The sequence below is a fragment of the Sus scrofa genome, chromosome 17 (genome assembly GCF_000003025.6).
Source record: "Sus scrofa isolate TJ Tabasco breed Duroc chromosome 17, Sscrofa11.1, whole genome shotgun sequence".
Classification (NCBI taxonomy): domain Eukaryota; kingdom Metazoa; phylum Chordata; class Mammalia; order Artiodactyla; family Suidae; genus Sus; species Sus scrofa.
This window is the reverse complement of record NC_010459.5, coordinates 55,545,653-55,562,535: the sequence shown is the minus strand read 5'-3', so window position 1 is coordinate 55,562,535 and position 16,883 is coordinate 55,545,653. Positions and strand designations below refer to the sequence as shown.

The window sequence follows — 16,883 nt, the reverse complement described above, 5'->3', positions numbered from 1 at the left end:
CAGAGAATTCAGAGATGAACAAGGCAGACACGGTCCCTTGTCTTGGTCCATGTCTGACAGGAACCCCAGGTAGTAAAAGGTCCCAAAAGGCAACTGAAGTCACTAATGAGGAGCACAGGGACCATGCCGAGGGCTCCGGAGCCAGTGGACAGGTCGAGGAGGCGACCTGAGTCAAGGAAGCAACAAGAATGATTTAAACAAGGTCAGGTGAAGCTGGAGATGCTGAAGGTCAAGAGTGAGCCTTCTTTTTTTAATTTTATTTTATTTTGTCTTTTTGCCTTTTCTAGGGCCGCACCCGGGGCATATGGAGGTTCCCAGGCTAGGGGTCTAATCAGAGCTGTAGCTGCCAGCCTATACCACAGCTCCCTGCCACGCCAGATCCTTAACCCACTGAGCAAGGCCAGGGATTGAACCGGCAACCTCATGGTTCCTAGTTGGATTCATTAACCCCTGAGCCATGATGGGGACTCCAGGAGTGAGCGTTCTTGAAGATTCCTTCCAAGAAGAGCAGAAGAGCAAGCAAAGTGGGGAAGGCCCAGAACTGGGCGCTTGGGCAGGGGATCCCCACACTCTTAAGCCACACTCCCCTGGCTCTGAGAGGCAGGAATGATGACGTGCTGATAAGCGAAGTTTGACACCAGTCAAGACTCCAAAGAGGGCTCTGGGAGCAGTGGCCACGGGAACACATCATGAGGCCTCAGCGCCACAGGAGACCCGGCTGTCCTCGTGAAAGTTAAGGAGGACATGAAAATATCACAGGGAGACCCTCCCGCTGAGCGCCTGGAGCTGTCCCGTTATCCTGCACCGTTCAGAGCTTCGCAGGAGCAAAGCTGAAACCATTCTTTGCCATTCCATGGGCGTGCAGGGGTTTTATTTGTTTAAAAAAAAAAAAAAAAAGTCTCCAGAGCCTGTGATGCGGAGCGCTTACCGTGTTTCTAGTGAACCCTGCAGCCCCCGGGAGAGGCTTCCCCCGCGGGGACCCCACCGCCACTAGGCACAGGCGGCGAGGAGCCTGTGGGCAACGGTGGCTGCGTGCAGACCTGCACGAGCCCCTCACCTTCCCCATCTGCAGAGCCGCCGAAGGCAGTGCCGCCAGCCCAGGGGCCAAGGGTGGCTGAAATTCTACGCCCCTCAAGTTTCCCACGGATAAAACGGGTTAAGGAGGTTACTGCCCCTGCTGAGCTGCGGGGAGGAGTAAGGCAGCCGGCGGAGCACATCACGTGACCCATCGCCCGTCCTTCCCCCTCCCCCCCTAGCCCCCCCTCAGCTTCTCAGGGAGCCCAGGAAGCACATGGTCGGGATTCTGTAAAAGTGTGTTCGCACATCAGGCACATCTTATCCTGTAATCAGAACCAGCGACGTAGCTGGTGACAAAAATCGAGCACAGGCCCCGTGTTCAGGGATTACTAGGAATTTCGGGAAGCCCACCGCCAGGCATTACACCAAGCAGGGGACTCCTGGGCGTGGGTCACACATCCATGGAGCCAGCCCCGACCAGAACAGCAGGTGCATAATGTTAAGTTTTATCAATGACCATAACACCACGTACTGCTCTGTGAATACATCTTTTTGTTTGTTTGTTTGTTTCTGAGGGCCACACCCAGGGCACATGGAGAGTTCCAGGCTAGCCCCTGAACCGGAGCTACAGCTGCGGACCTACACCACAGCCATACAATGCTGGATTCCAGCCGTGTCTGCAACCCACACCATAGCTCACAGGCAAGGCCAGATCCTTAACCCCCCGAGTGAGGCCAGGGATCGAACCCGCAACCTCATGGTTCCTCAAGGTTCATTTCCCCTTCATCACAAGGGGAACTCCGTGCTGTGTGCAAACATCTTAATTTGGCGTCAGATTCTTTTCATCCAGTATTTTATTCTATCCTTCTAATACCTAGGGGATGTGTACTGCTAACCTCCCTGTTTTATACGGAAGGATACTGGGTTTCAAGGGATTGAGTCCAGCTGAGTGAGTTTATGGGGGGATGAGGGGGATATAGGTTTGGGATCTAGGTCTCCGTGACTCTGAGGCTATAACACTAGCAGGGTCATGGTTTGGGGCTTAACTAGATATTCGGAGGCCTACGATAACCGCTGACCACACTTAACCCCTCGGAGGGTGGGGGGGATGCGAGCCAGGAAACAGAGCCGCCAGAAGGGCAGCAGAACGCCTTCCTCTTCTGTGGGGGCACAGGTTCCATGCAAGGGACATGCCCTGTGACAAGAGCCATCACTCCCAGGGGCACCCTAAGTCATGTCTTCTCACACCACATGGTCCACGCGGGGCTGCTGCCAGGCCCACGGGGTACTCCACCCAGTGGGCATGCTCCCCTACCCGGTGTGCCCTGGTGACACAGCTGGCAGGGCATCTTCATCAGGTTTCCAGGGGAACAGGAAGTTAGCCTACGTGGCATCATCAAGTTTCCAGGGGAACAGGAAGTTAGCCTACGTGGCATCATCAAGTTTCCAGGGGAACAGGAAGTTAGCCTACGTGGCATCAAGTTTCCAGGGGAACAGGAAGTTAGGCTACATGCAACTACATCCCTTACAGAAGAAAGGATGTGGGTACTTCTGCCCACAAGTGCTCTTTGCCACTCCAAAGTGAGTCATCAGTAGGTACAGAATTCTCACTCCTCCAGGGCAGCAGGTGGGCAGGTTCCATGAAAGGCCCTACATGCTGTCACCTGCTCAGTTCTGGGACCTGCAAGGGGCATGCCATGACTAATTTTCAGCCACAAATGTTTGTTTCGCTTAATATTCATTCATAGCAAGGACACAGTCAAACAGACATAGCAAAAAGACAGTTGAGAGAGAGCAACTTTGTTCAGCTATTTTTGAAAATGACCAGGGTGACATGCACTCTTGACTCAGTGGTTCCACCTCTAGGATTCACAGCTGAAGATGAATATTCATGGATGTTCATTACATCATCATGAATAATGAGAAACTGTTTGGAACCAACTTAAATGCTCACGTGAAGAGCAATAATTAATTTGTGGAAAATTAATATATTGGAATATAATGAAACCAATGAAAAGTATGTTTTAAGTTTCTTTCATGATCCCAAAATTCTTAGCATATCATTTTGAGTAAAATTAAAAAATCAACTCTTTAAAAAATAGCTGTGATTTTTAAAATAAAAATGGACTCTACAGAGAGTTCCTGTTGTGGCTCAGCAGTAAGTATTCTGACTAGTATCCATGAGGATGCTGGATTGATCCCTGGCCTCGCTCAGTGGGTTAAGGATCCAGCATTGCTGTGAGTTGTGGTGTAGGCTGCAGACGAGGCTCAGATCTGGCATTACCATGGCTGTGGTGTCGGCCAGCAGCTGTAGCTCCAATTCAGCCCCTAGCCTGGGAACCTCCATATGCCATACATGCAGCCCTAAAGAGCAAAAAAAAGTGGTCATATGCAGTAGGTGGGATTACAGCTCACTATTTTTTTCTTCTTTACTTTACTCTTACACACTTTGGTATTTTCAACAATGCACTTGTTTGGATTTTTAGATAAGAAAATAAAACAGAAAGCTTTTATATGAACGACAACACAAAACTAGAGTTTTTATAATTGCAGGCAAATTGAATTGTGGGGTTTTCAGCTGAAAGGGTGTTAGGAGCAAACTAATAATTATCTAGTCTGCCACGCACAGGGGTTTCCATATGGGAAGACGCTGCCGAACTCAATCATGTTGCTGCTTAAAAGAGCAGCTCTAGCCTCACTGACTGAAGGTACCCAGAACTGGGGGCCCTACGGAGCCCTGCAGACCCCACCTGCCGGACTCCGTCATGGAGACGAGCAGCAGAAACGCAATTAACATTCTCAGGGAAGCCAACTTCACTCTCTGTTTCAGCCATCCAGCTTGGCGAAGATCAGTCAGAGCAAACACCCCAGAAAGAAAATGAAGAACCTATCGTTTATAGACTTCGTGGATTTTCTTCCCAGATTATAAAAGCGTTATGTAGTGCCTGCATAAATCAGACAATATAAACTGACATTCACCAAAAGACATTCAAATTTACCCCAGATCCAGACCTGAATGCTTAATATTTAGGCTGTTTGGCATTTCCACCCTCTGTGAGTTGAGTGTGTGTGTATCTACATACACGCATTATACATGTGTACGTTCACTAGTCACACACATATACTATAGCTTTGTAAATAAACATACATAAATTCGTAATTTATCCCAATTATGGTGTTATTTACAATGGCGCACTATGTCTCTCTTTCCCACTTAGGGGCACATCATCCATTCAGCAGCTATGCACGGAGTACTGCCCATGGCTCAAGCCCTCTCCTGGGCTTAGCATGAATCAGTGAGCAAAGAATCTTTGCCCTCCTGGAAGTTGTAGGGGGAAGACAATAAGCCAAAATCATAAAAAAGGAATTCAATTTTGTGACGTGTTCAAAGGTAGGTGCTTTCAGGAGAACAGGCAGAGCCTGTAGAGTACTGGGCATCATGGGAGTGGCTGGGGGCGGGAGGCAGGAGTCGTTTTTTTTTGTTGTTGTTTTGTTTTTTGCTATTTCTTGGGCCGCTCCCGCAGCATGTGGAGGTTCCCAGGCTAGGGGTCTAATCGGAGCTGTAGCCACCGGCCTACACCAGAGCCACAGCAACGCGGGATCCGAGCCGAGTCTGCAACCTACACCACAGCTCACGGCAACGCCGGATCGTTAACCCACTGAGCAAGGGCAGGGACTGAACCCGCAATCTCATGGTTCCCAGTCGGATTCGTTAACCACTGCGCCATGACAGGAACTCCAGGAGTCGTTTTTAATTAGAGCGGTCAGGATATGAGGTTGGGAAGGAGTCACTCGAGCAAAGATCTTGACAAAAGTAAGCGAAATCAGGGATGGGCATTGCTGGCGGAAGAGCAGTGAGGCAGAGGGACCAGACAGTGCAGAGACCCAGGCCTGAGCGTGGCAGCAGGGGAGGGGTTGGTTCAGGAGGACCAGGGGCCAGCATGGTAAAGAAATAAAAAAACCCCGGGGGCAGGGGATGTTGGCATGGCTCGTTGCATAGGACGTTTTGAAGGCCATTCTGAGGACTCTGGCCTTTCCGCCGAGCTTGTCGGGAAAAAATGTGTGATGGATTGGCATGGCAGCCATGGATACAGAAGTGAAGGCAGTTGTCGTGTATGGATGCGATGACAGTGGCCTCCTTGGGTACATCAGACAGTCCCCGTCAGGCCACTCATTTATGGTGCCTGAGGGATGCGATAGGCCCTTTGTATTTTCCATCTGCGCTGGGAAAGTGTACCTTCCAGCACTTGACTCAATCTACCAGGTCAAGAGGGATGTGGCTCTTTCCACGCCGCGATGGAAACGTGCACACGTGCATGCACACAGGGGTGAGGGCAAGGAGCTTCCACTGGACACCAGAGATGAGCTGACTGGCACAAAAGCTTTTAGCAGCAAGTAGAAACCCTTCCACGATTAAGAGCTGGAAGCCGACGTCTTCCACAGTATGCCATCTGCCACCTGCTCTGTAAGTCTGGACCTCGTCAAGGACAAACAAGCTGCCATCTGTACTTTCCTCCCGGGCCATCCCCCAACCTGGACGGTCCTTGGCACCCTGACCTGCCCTTCCCTGGCTCCCCCAACAAACTCACTCTTCTCCAGCAAAACCTGTCCCCACTTACGGTGCCTCAGACATCCCAGCCTTACAGCTTCTTAGAACGCCCCCAGATGCTCTGAGCCTCGGTCCTTCTCAAAATTATCTTCTTACCGTGACCTTCCTTACCCACCCTACTTAAAGCTACAAGGCCGCAGCTGGGACTCCCTACACCCATCCCTGCGTGGCCTTCTCAGCCGCGGCTGGCAACAGCTGGCATAACCAAAACAACCTGCTCTGCTTCCCTGAACTAGACTCTAAACACCGGGAGGGCACGGACCCCTTTGCTCACCACTGTCTCCAGTGTCTCAAGCACATAATAACACTTAGTATTAACACGTGTTGCGTGGCAGAAGGAGGGAACCAGTGCACGGCCATCAGGAGCCTGGCATCCTCGCTCTAGCAGGGAAGTGCAGTGAGGGGCCTGTGCCATGGCTGCAGCAGAGGCTTCTGCACAAGGAGATGAGACAGGCAGGCTTCCAGCATGTGCTCCAGAGAGGGGACAGTCGGGGACACTGACCTTGCACCTCTGTCCTCTCCAGCTCTCCCACACGGGGCGAAGCTGCTGGAGAAGTCACTTCGGTGTCTGAGTTCTTTGTATTGCCTGGCATCTAACATGCTGCTGGGCACACACCGAGGTTAGTCACATTTGAGGAGTCAATACGTAAATGAATGTATGGGTGTGGGGTGGGGGTGGGGGTGTGTTTTACTCTGGCTTTTTTTTTTTTTTTTTTTCTTGGACTGGGAGAATATGATTACTCAGTAAATTATTCTTCCCTGCTCCCCTGGAGAAGTTCAGCTTTAAGCAAATGTTCATTGAGAAGAGATGAAACGGAAGACACCACGGGGAGTGGATTTGGGGGCTTTGGGCCGTCTTAGCTTCCCTGAATTATTTGTATACAGAGTTGAATAATGTGCTGGGTATGTTTACAGCTTCCATCTCTTAAATCAAGTGCCCCCTGCATGGCTAGGCACAGGCTAGGCATCATCTGATCACAGGCCGGATAAGAAAAGGCCCCCTGAGAATATACCCGACGCTGTGGCCTCTCACAGGATGGGGGAGCGGCGATTTGGCAATTATTGTGTTAGGTTGGTACACGCCAGCAAGGCTTCCATGGGATTATCTCTGCCCCACATGGAATACGTTGGCACACAGTTTCTCTCTGGTGCCTCTTTGGGACCAGACAGGGAGCAAACAGGCTGCGATTAGACACATTTGATAGAAGAGGGAAGCTCTGTGTCCTGGAGGAAAGCGGCACTGCTACGTCTTACACAGAATCTGAATAAGTTAATACAAGAGAAATTTCCTCTTCTTCTCTACAGGCAGCTTTGCATTAGGGTGGTTTTTTAATCACAGCAGGATCTAGCCTATGTTTGTCTCAGATTCACTTGGTGTGTTTTTCTGCCTGCAATTGAAAAAGATAAAAGTAATCCTTTGCATGAGATATTTGCATACAAATTACGTTTGGCACTTTCAGAACGTACTACAGACTCTTCAGTGTGCTCTGATGTGGCGCAGTGTATTATAATGGGGAAATACACATTTTTCTAATAACCAATTGCTTTTTTTCCCCCACAGACGGATCTGTAAGGGAGTTATAAGACAAAAGAAAAAAAAAAATCCCTACAACAAAAAAATAAGCCAGGTCTGAAATTCTGACAGCTTCCTCCAGTGAAAGATGGTTAAGTGGGTCTCTGAATTATCCTACCCTACCCCGCTGTCTGATTGCTGTGCTTAGCGAATGAGTTTTACAGACACTTCTCCAGGAGAACATCATCAGAGGAGAGATGCTGGGACACCACGGTAAGGATGGAAAGAAGCACTGGGCCTTAATTAAATTCAAGTGAAAACCATTGTTCTTTTGCAAAAGGTAGACAGAGCCACTTTCCCAAGCCCGATGTTCCGCCCAGCAACAGCAAAGATCCCAGCGGACTGTGCAGGAAGCTTGGAGCCCACAGCCACGGGAATTAAAAACGGAATGGAGGGTCCAGTTTTGAACGCCCTGCACGTCAATTCCTATCCTCCTCCAGAAGATAAGTTCCGTGCAGTTGGCACCTGCTACGCTGTGGGCCTTCAAATCACTGTGGAATAAATACAGAAATCCATGTTGGAAAACTGATACCCGGGGAAATTAAGAAATTTGCCTAACGTCACCCTGGGATTCAAACCCACTTCTGTTGCACACGGAACCCTTCCCAGGGACCTTTGTTTCCTCTGCTGAATGTGGGCACGTTCCTATATCCAAAGAAGGCCGATTTGGGAAAGAAAAATTATCCGGAAGCAGTGAGACCCACTCCCTTTGAAGATAAGGCAGTATCTCAGGCCACATAATGACTTTCATGGGCCCATAAATACTTTTGCTGTCAGGAGCCTCTTCCTCCATAAAATGGTGTTAAAAACTACATTATGTGACTAGTTTATATCAAGGCCAATATAATCCGTGTTAGATTTTCCTTCTGGTTTTAAAAGAAAGGAAAATATTGTTATGGGCCTCTGAAAGAATGGCGAGTCCCAGGCAGTGCACCTACTGTGTCTAATGGACGGTATCATGGAAAAACTCCAGAAACTAGAAGCATTGCACCCACAAAAATGTTACCGGGAGGCCACGTTCCTGCAAGGTTTGGATGCTCCCAACATTTGCCAAACACTGTTGACACAAATACCTACGAGCTCAATTAGGATTATGGTTGGCTATGCATGCCACCTAGAGTGGCTTATTCAAGGGGAAATTTTTCTCTTTTTTTCTCTTTTGGTCTTTTTATGTCTTTTTAGGGCTGCATCCAAGGCATATGGAGGTTCCCAGGCTAGGGGTTTGATCAGAGCTATAGCTGCCTGCCTACACCACAGCCACAGCAGTGCCAGATCTGAGCCTCGTCTTTGACCTACAACAGCCTCGTCTTTGACCTACAACACAGCTCAAGGCAACACTAGATTCTTAACCCACTGAGCGAGGCCACGGATCAAACCCGCATCCTCATGGATGCTAGTCGGGTTTGCTAACCACTGAGCCACACTGGGAATTTCGCCAAGTGGGAATTTTTCATATAAAGGGCAGCCCCGGTATAGCTACTCATGGGGAGTCATACAGGATGCTCCTCCTTCTAGCTTCCTCTCTGAAGTCCTCACCAAGGGTCTTTGCTCCTCATGGAAGCAAGATGGCTTCTCCACCTCCAGCCATCTCATCTACATTCCAGGCAAGATGAAGAGGCAGGTGCCAAGGATGAGGTATAAAAGCCTTTGCCTTAGAAGTTTTGTTTTATAGGGGAAAGGAAGCCTTCTGCAGGCTAGGATTGAGTCCCAGGACATCCCGGAGAATCTAGAAAAGTAAGTATTTTCAAGTAGAATCACTGCTTCCCCTCCAAGAAAATCAGAGTTGTTCATAAGTGAAAATGTTGGTATGGAGGAAAGAAAATGGACCTTGAGTGGGCTATCAGCAGGGTCTGCTCCAACAGCCATAATTCCTATAAAAGAAAATGACTCCTGGTCCCAGGGCATGACTTAATCTGTGAAAATACTACCTAGGTCAGGAAAGTTTCAGCCTCGCAGAAGCCTGGAACATTCTTTGGTTTTCACCAGAATGAGATAATCCAGGCCGCTCTGCCCTTGGCTATAGCACCTGAGCAAGACAGACACAATGTCAGACTGTCGATTTGCCAATGTGTCTGCAGTGGCCACCTCCCCAGGCCGCATTTATTTGTGTAAATGTCTTATTTCTACCACAAGACACTAGAGCTGTTTTTTCAGGCCAGTAAAAGTAGGTGTGTCATTTGCATCTACTTCTGCCTGGCTGAGTCTTATCTGCTTGCTCCTTTTTATCTCAAGTGCTATCCTCTCACTCAACACACTGCTGTCTGCACCATAAACCGTTGCGGAAAATGCTGCTCTGTGATCCTGCCACGTGATCCAAAATTCAGCTTATCGGCACCTCTCCGGCTGGACGGTGAGATACACTGAACCCTGGCCCTGGCTGCAGAGCTCCGTTCTCGGTAATTAATGTACACGGTGTTTGTGACCCAAACCGTGAACAGGAATCAACAAAATATTCAGCTGCTCTGCTGGGTATGAATAGGGTGACCAACTGCCAGGGTTTGCCCGGGACTCGGGGGCTTCCCTGGACATGGGGCGTTCTGTCCTGACACCAGGCAAGTCCAGGCCAGCCAGGAAGAGCTGGCCACGGCGGGTACGAGGCCCATGCAGCCCTGGCTTAGCATAGGCTGAAAGTAACATCATCGGAGTTCCCGTCAATGGCGCAGCAGAAACGAATCCGACTAGGAACCACGAGGTTGCGGGTTCGACTCCTGGCCTTGCTCCCTGGCATTGCCGTGAGCTGTGGTGTAGGTCGCAAATGCGGCTCGGATCCTGTGTTGCTGTGGCTCTGGTATAGACCAGCAGCAACAGCTCCGATTAGACCCCTAGCCTGGGAACCTCCATATGCCATGGGTGCAGCCCTAAAAAGACAAAAGCCAAAAAAAAAAAAAAAAAAAAAAAAAAAAAGAACGCCGCCGTCATTAACAAAAACCAACATTTATGGCGTGATGGTGCTGCCCCAGACACATTACCTGTGTTACTTTGTCCTCCTAAGAACTCTAAGAAGAAGGGACTGCTGTTACTCCTGCTTTACAAGTAGAGGCAAACTGTTTCTATCGCCAATCTGAGGATTTACAGTGAGAAGCGGCCGAGGTGGACCTGAGCCCAGGCAGCCTGGCTCTGAAACCCCAGCTCTTGTCAGGACTGTGTCACAGATCCTCTGAGGACGTCTGGCCGCATGAGCTGAGGCCCATGTGCTCGCTCAGCCTGCAGGAGGAAAGAATCCCAGTAGACATTTTATCTGCGCTTTCTTTTACTGGTTTCAACTGGTTGTTACTGGTTTTGCCCCCCAGGGGACATTCGGCAGTGACTCTAAGAGCAGCTCACAGGTGAATTAGTTTTATTTATTTTATTTTATTTATTTTTTTACCATTTCCAAAGAATTTTCAGACCTGTGGACTTCATTTGGTCTTAATCAAATGGATGGAAGAATTGTTGCTCTTATTTGATAGAGGAGGATTTTGAATCAGCTCTGCAGTCCAGCTATTTCTGAAGCTTTTCAAGTTCTTGCTCTCTCTTTTATAGTAGATGGCAAGGCATTTTAAAAAGTTATTTTTGCTGTTACCTCTACTTCAGGAATCAGAACACAGAGAGGTCGGGTGACTTATACAGAGTACCATAACTACACAATAACCGAGAGCCCTCCCAGGTCAAAATTCCCTCCTCCCACCACCTCAGTTCCAAAAGTGGGGTCCTTGGAACCCCAACCCTGGAAGACCTTCCTGGGAAAAGAGTTCTCCTAAATTTCAGGAACTCCTGGAGTCGCTATAATTTAAAATAATACAGATAGCAAAGAAGGTGATATGTATTTCTTTTAAACGACATGTGTAATACTTGCAATACCCTAATTGGAAATCTACATTCTCAGAGTTGTAAATGGACCTGAAAAGAAAGAAAGAAAACCAAAAACCAAACAAAAAAACACATTCACCAAACTCTGTCAACTGTCTCTACATCGGGTCACACCAGAAGCTTTGCAGAATGGATGTTGGAAGTGGTTTCTCTTGGTGCATGACGGGGTGTGTAAAGATTATAGGAACTCGCAAGAGGCGTGGTACACATTCCCACCTTTTCAGGATGAGGGGGGAAGACTCCTATTTGCCCCAGAGCCTTCATCTGGCCTTCATCTGGCAAAACGGCCCCTCCGTGGCTTTGCCTTCCTAACTTGTTCTCTGTTGGGTTGACAGTGGTGGAAGGGCTGCACCTCCCACTAGAACCTTCGCTGCACTTTGCTGCTAGATGACTGACTGCCCAGCTGCTTCAAGGAAGTCACCACACCTCCAGGGGAAACACCTGCCAACACAGGGCCTCACTCCTCCCACCACCCCACTGTTTGGGCAGCTCCTGGCTAAGAATCATTTGCGTGTCTCTAGACATTTGGTACAAAGGCATTGCAGTCAACTATCCTATGGCCAGTTAGAAAATGAGGAGACCTTCCTTCACCAACCTCTGAAAAAGCTACTGGTGCAAAAACAACCACCCCCAGCCAAACTGGGTTTTTTTATTTGTTTTTTTCTCAGAAAACTTTTTCCGTGATTTTTTAAAACTGTTTTCATCAGAGTTGATTTACAACGTTCAGACCTGTTGCAATAAAAACTCTGCCTTCTCGAGCCGGCCCGGGGTTATGACCTTGGGTTGACTGCATGTGAATTTCTTAGACGTCTGCAAAGTAAAAAACTGGTTTGACGTAATATTTACCAACCCTTCCCTTAAGGAGAAGACTTCCCCCCTCCCCAAACCAGGAGCTTGAACTGAGCTCTCACGGATCGGCTCAGTGGGGAAATTCTGTCTGGGCCCCTCCGACCCCTTGGCTGTTAACTGACATTTCCTCCAGGCAAGGAGAGGCCCAGAATTAGACACTGGGCTTTTGTGCCTTCAGAGCAGGTCCCTCCTATTGTTCTCTGCTCCTTTCTTCCTTCTCCTGGCAAATCAGAGGATCATCAGAAACCCCATTGAAGCCTTTCTAGGGCTGCACTGTGATCTTTATCTTCAAAGCCATCCAGCCAGGCCTCTGGCTGGAAATTTGCATGACAGCTAACGGGGAGTAAATTTGGGGGCTGGCTTCCTTTGATAACCAAATGCTCCTCTTTCTTTCTTTGTTCTGAAGGTACGACTTTAAAAGGAGTTCAGTGATGAGGAAAATAATTCCACAGTATTTAGCTCTGGGCAGCCACTGTGACTGGCTTGGGACATTTGCTTAAAATAGGAACTGCGTAGCGTGGCTTCAGTCGAGGTCAATTATTATAAATGACTGGACTGGAAGGTTTGAAAGGCAAGCAGTCGTCTGGGCTGGAAGCCACACGTGGAAGCAGGAGAGAGGCGGCAGAAGTCACCTGGAACCGTATCCTCAGCCCACTCAGCTCCCCTTCGCGTCCAGCACTTCGTGCACGGGATTGGCCACAGGACCGGGGAGACCCCGTGCGCAACTCAAGCACCGGCCTCGGGGTTCGCAAAGCAAGAAAGACGTGCCATTCACAGACCGGCAGTGTAAAGCGGTGTCCTTTCTTATTCTCGGTCATTGTGTTTCTTATCTGCTATTAATGTCATAAGAAAAGCCAAAATTTTATATTAGCCCAAATTTTAGTGGCCATCTTCACATCACGCTATATCCATTTGATTGATTGATTGATTGATTTTAGTCTTTTTAGGGCTGCACCGGCAGCATATGGCCGTTCCCAGGCTAAGGCTCAAAGTGGAGCTACAGCTGCCAGTCTACACCACAGCCGTGGGAGGGCGGGATCTGAGCCGGGACTGCAGCCCACGCCACAGCCGCACGGCCACGCCGGATCCTTAACCCACTGAGCGAGGCCAGGAATCGAACTTGCATTCTCAGGGATATGCATGAGGTCTGTTCCTGCTGCACCACAACAGGAACGCTTTTTTTTTTTTTTTTTCCCCCCGGCTATGTTCATTGTAAATGGTCCTATGAGAGCATTTAATTCACAGGCTGAGCTGCCAGAGTCACACACCTTGCGCAGCTCGTAAGTGCACGTGCATCCTGTTCTGGTCGGAACAGGAGGAAAGCGGCACAGAACCCACACAACGGTTTTTACATCCCTTCTTGACAGGAGGACAGGCCAACCCCTCCGGCTTTCGGATGAATAAGGACCGAAGGGAAGAGGCAGGTAGGTTGTCCATCGCTGCTCTCCTTCTAGTCACGCAAGGAAGGGCCCTGCCCGAGAAAGGATGTCACAGGCTCAGCTGGTTGGTTGTGTTTCCCGAGAGCCCCACTGCCTCCTTCGCCCATTTGGAGCCAGTCCTTACTCAGCGAGCGAGCCTCGCGGGCTGTCAGGGCTCCTGCTGACTCCGTGATGGAGGGGAACTTGCGTTGTACTTGCTCTGGGGATCCCTGGACCCCCAGGCATCTCGGGGCCTCTGGAATTCTGTGTTCACGGGGCATGATGAATGCAAATGAGACACCAAGGGACAGCAAGTGGACACGCACTGCAGGCACCACTTCTGCTCACCTTCCTGCCCCATCATCCCCGTCGGACTTAACAAACACCAGTTCAAAGATACATGTATTAAGGATTTCAGGATGAAGCAGCAGAGCTTTAAACCAAATGGGAGGTCTTGTGAGCGTGGAGTCCTATGTGACCGTACGGGCTGCGCCCATGAAACCAGCCCTGCTGTGGGTACCAGACATGGGGGGGCCAAAGACTTAAACCTGAGAGCCTGCCCCTGGGGGCGGCTGGGAGCAGGGAGCAAGAGCTGCTCCCATTTCCTCTCTGCACAGGGCGCTTGGGTTCTCAGTCAGTTTTCCATAATAGGCTTGCACCAAGAGACACCTAGCAGTACTAGTTATACCTACCAGTACTAGTTATTTGGTCCAAGCCATTTATGATGTCCTAACAAATTAGGAGCCGTTAAAAAATACACTTAAAAGAAAAATATATTTTACATTTGATTTTTAACTAAGCACAGTTACTTGCTAAGGGGATGTGTGTGTCTGTTGGGCACTGGAAGTTCAATTCTGGAAATCAGACGGGACCCCAAGGCCGCCTCACTTCCTTGTCCACACTGATTTTCCCATCGTACCTTTGCTTTTTATCACCGGGAACCCAGCGTCACAAAAATCGATATCATAGAAATGAATTTAACGTGATCTAATGTTGAAACCCAGCAGCCTCCAGACAGTAGCTCCCAAGGATACTCAACATCCTCGTTTCCTGCAAAAACGTAATATATCCCACAGCGTCTCTGTGAATTCCCCAGGGCACCCTGGGGTACCTCGGCACACAGTTTGGGAACCACATGTGTAGCAGTAAAATGAGGGGACTCTGGAGTCATCTCTCTCACAGGGATGGTGTCGGGATTATGCTTGGCCCACACAGGAGTTCCAGAAAAGCGAGGGCTCCCTGGCATTCCTCTATACTGCTCACCTGAGGTAGAGCCTATATTGCCTAAGACTGTGATTTAACGACGTATTTGTTAGCTGTCTCACTTCCCATTTCTTTACGAAATGAACATTTATTGAACACCTGCTAAGTGAACGAGGTGTTTCATTTGGTGCTGGGGGTACAAAACTTAGCCAGTTAGACACAGCACCTGCCCCCAGGGAGCTTGAGAAGCACGGAGAAGGCAGTCAATCCAATAAGCATGTGAAAATGCCATTATGAGAGATAATTAGCGCTACACAGGAGCCCTTCTGAGTCCTTTCAAAGCTCCTAACTGGGCTGGGGGTCTCAGGAAGCAACTCAGAGCCTGGAGTTTAACTGGTGTCTGTAGGAAGTGTTGATTTTGCAAGAGTGGAGGAACATAAGATATTTCTAGGCAAAAGATCTGCAGAAAGAGTGACCCCTGCCCAGAGGGGCAGCAGGCCCTGCCCAGAGGGGGGCCTCCCATGGAGGACACGAGTTTGAGATGCTTGCAATACCAGTGAGCCTAGATGAGCAGTGGCTTTTTGAGGGCAGGGAGCACAGGGAACAGGACTCGGCAAACCTTTCCTGGAGGGGGCACGTGGCCCCTGGCACCACTGCTCACCTCTGCACTTGTGGCACAAATCCAGCCATTGGTAATACATGTGTCCCAATAAAACTTTATTGACAAAAGCAGGGAGTCGGGCCGGCCTCCACCAGAGTTCACAGACCCTTCCTGCAGAAGCCTTTTGTGTGTGCTTCATTCGGTCGGCCACAGGAGGGGTGCTGCCTACTGAAAAGCGAATGATTCAAGCTGGTCCTCGGCCTCCTAGGGTTTCCAGTGTAAAGAAGCAATCACAACACAGAAGCACGACAGAGACACACGAAGAGGCGCAGCCGTAGTCTGCCAAAACTCAGAGCCAAAACACCAATCCTTACCCTCCTCTGATAGCTTTAAATCCACCCAAGCAAGCTCTGCTTCTCAGGAGAGGGGACTGCATCCTTACCAAAGGCCAAAGATAATCACTTTGCGGTCACAATAAGGAGGCAAGGCCACCGGCTGGGGTGGGAGCTGCTGACCAGTGGCTGCACGGGTCCATTAACCACAGCGACTGGACGCTAGCGTCCCCCCTCACCCTGCACCACTTTTGCAATCTTTGCTTTCCCAGGCAGCTCCTGGCTGGCTTCTGCCTATTAAAAATGCCCGTGCGACAAGCCCTTGCACGTCAGGCATCTCAGAGAAACAAAGAAGGTCAAACTGAGTCTCATTAGTTGTTATGGCAACAAAGAAACTATTGCAGAGGCCCTGACAGTGCCCCTGGGGGCCACGCGGGACCTCGCTGCCCGAGCTGTAGTCACAGCACAGCGCCCCTTCCTGTGTGAAAGCCACGCGCGGAAACACACTGGTACCTGCGGTCCCGCGACCCCGCTCCTCCTGTTGAGTTCTTCCCGAAGGCGTCTGGCCTGGTTTAAGAGCACCTTACCCACGGCCCCCAGGTGCCAAATCTCCGCGATGGAAACTCTCTCCACGTCTAGCGTCCCAAGGTTTCTTAAAGTGGGATTTAAACCACCTGTGTTGGAATTATCTCGAGATGCTGATTGAAAATATGGCTCCACCCCAGATGCGCTGAATGAGCATCTTTGGCCAACACTTGATAACTACCAGCTCAGAAAGTAGAATGTGGGCGAGGCTATCCTATTTCGCACAAATGTAGGCAAATTATGATCACCTGGTCCTGTCTTGCCCGGTTCAAATCCCCATAGGTTGAGCCAATAAGCCCGCTTTGAAATCAGCCAGGGTTACCTTTCATCAGAAGATGAGCGGCCTTACCTCCAATATTTAACCAAAAGAACTTAAAATTTCATACGAATGGAACATTTCGAGTTTGTTGTCCCAATGGAAAGCTCAAAAGGGATGTATTTCTTCCGGGACTAAAAGGGGAAACAGGGAGCCCCCGTTGTGGCGCAGTGGAAATCTGCCTAGTATTCATGAGGACACAGGTTCCATCCCTGACCTCGCTCAGTGGGTTAAGGATCCAGCATTGCCTGAGCTGTGGTGTAGATCGCAGAAGAGGCTCAGATCCCAAGTTGCTGTGGCTCTGGCGTAGGCCAGAGGCTATACCTCTGTTGCACCCCTAGCCTGGGAACCTCCATATGCTGCGGGTGCGGCCCTAGAAAAGGAAAAAAAAAATTTTTTTAAAAAGGGAAAACATTTTGCTCATAGTTGGTACAGCAGCCCCCTTCTCAAAGGTTAAGATTGTCCACCCCCCAAAAAAATCATAAAATCCCTCTTTATATAAATGTATGTTCTCCTTGGTTTTTTCCTATT

At 49.5% G+C, this 16,883-nt stretch overlaps 1 long non-coding RNA gene across 1 annotated transcript; it reads right to left on the bottom strand.

The window, feature by feature from the left end:
• Positions 6,325–16,570, bottom strand: LOC110257366. The gene is made up of 3 exons (XR_002339880.1): positions 15,965–16,570; positions 10,169–10,403; positions 6,325–7,690 (listed from the first exon to the last, which is right to left on the bottom strand). It is a non-coding gene; the product is annotated as an uncharacterized LOC110257366 (long non-coding RNA).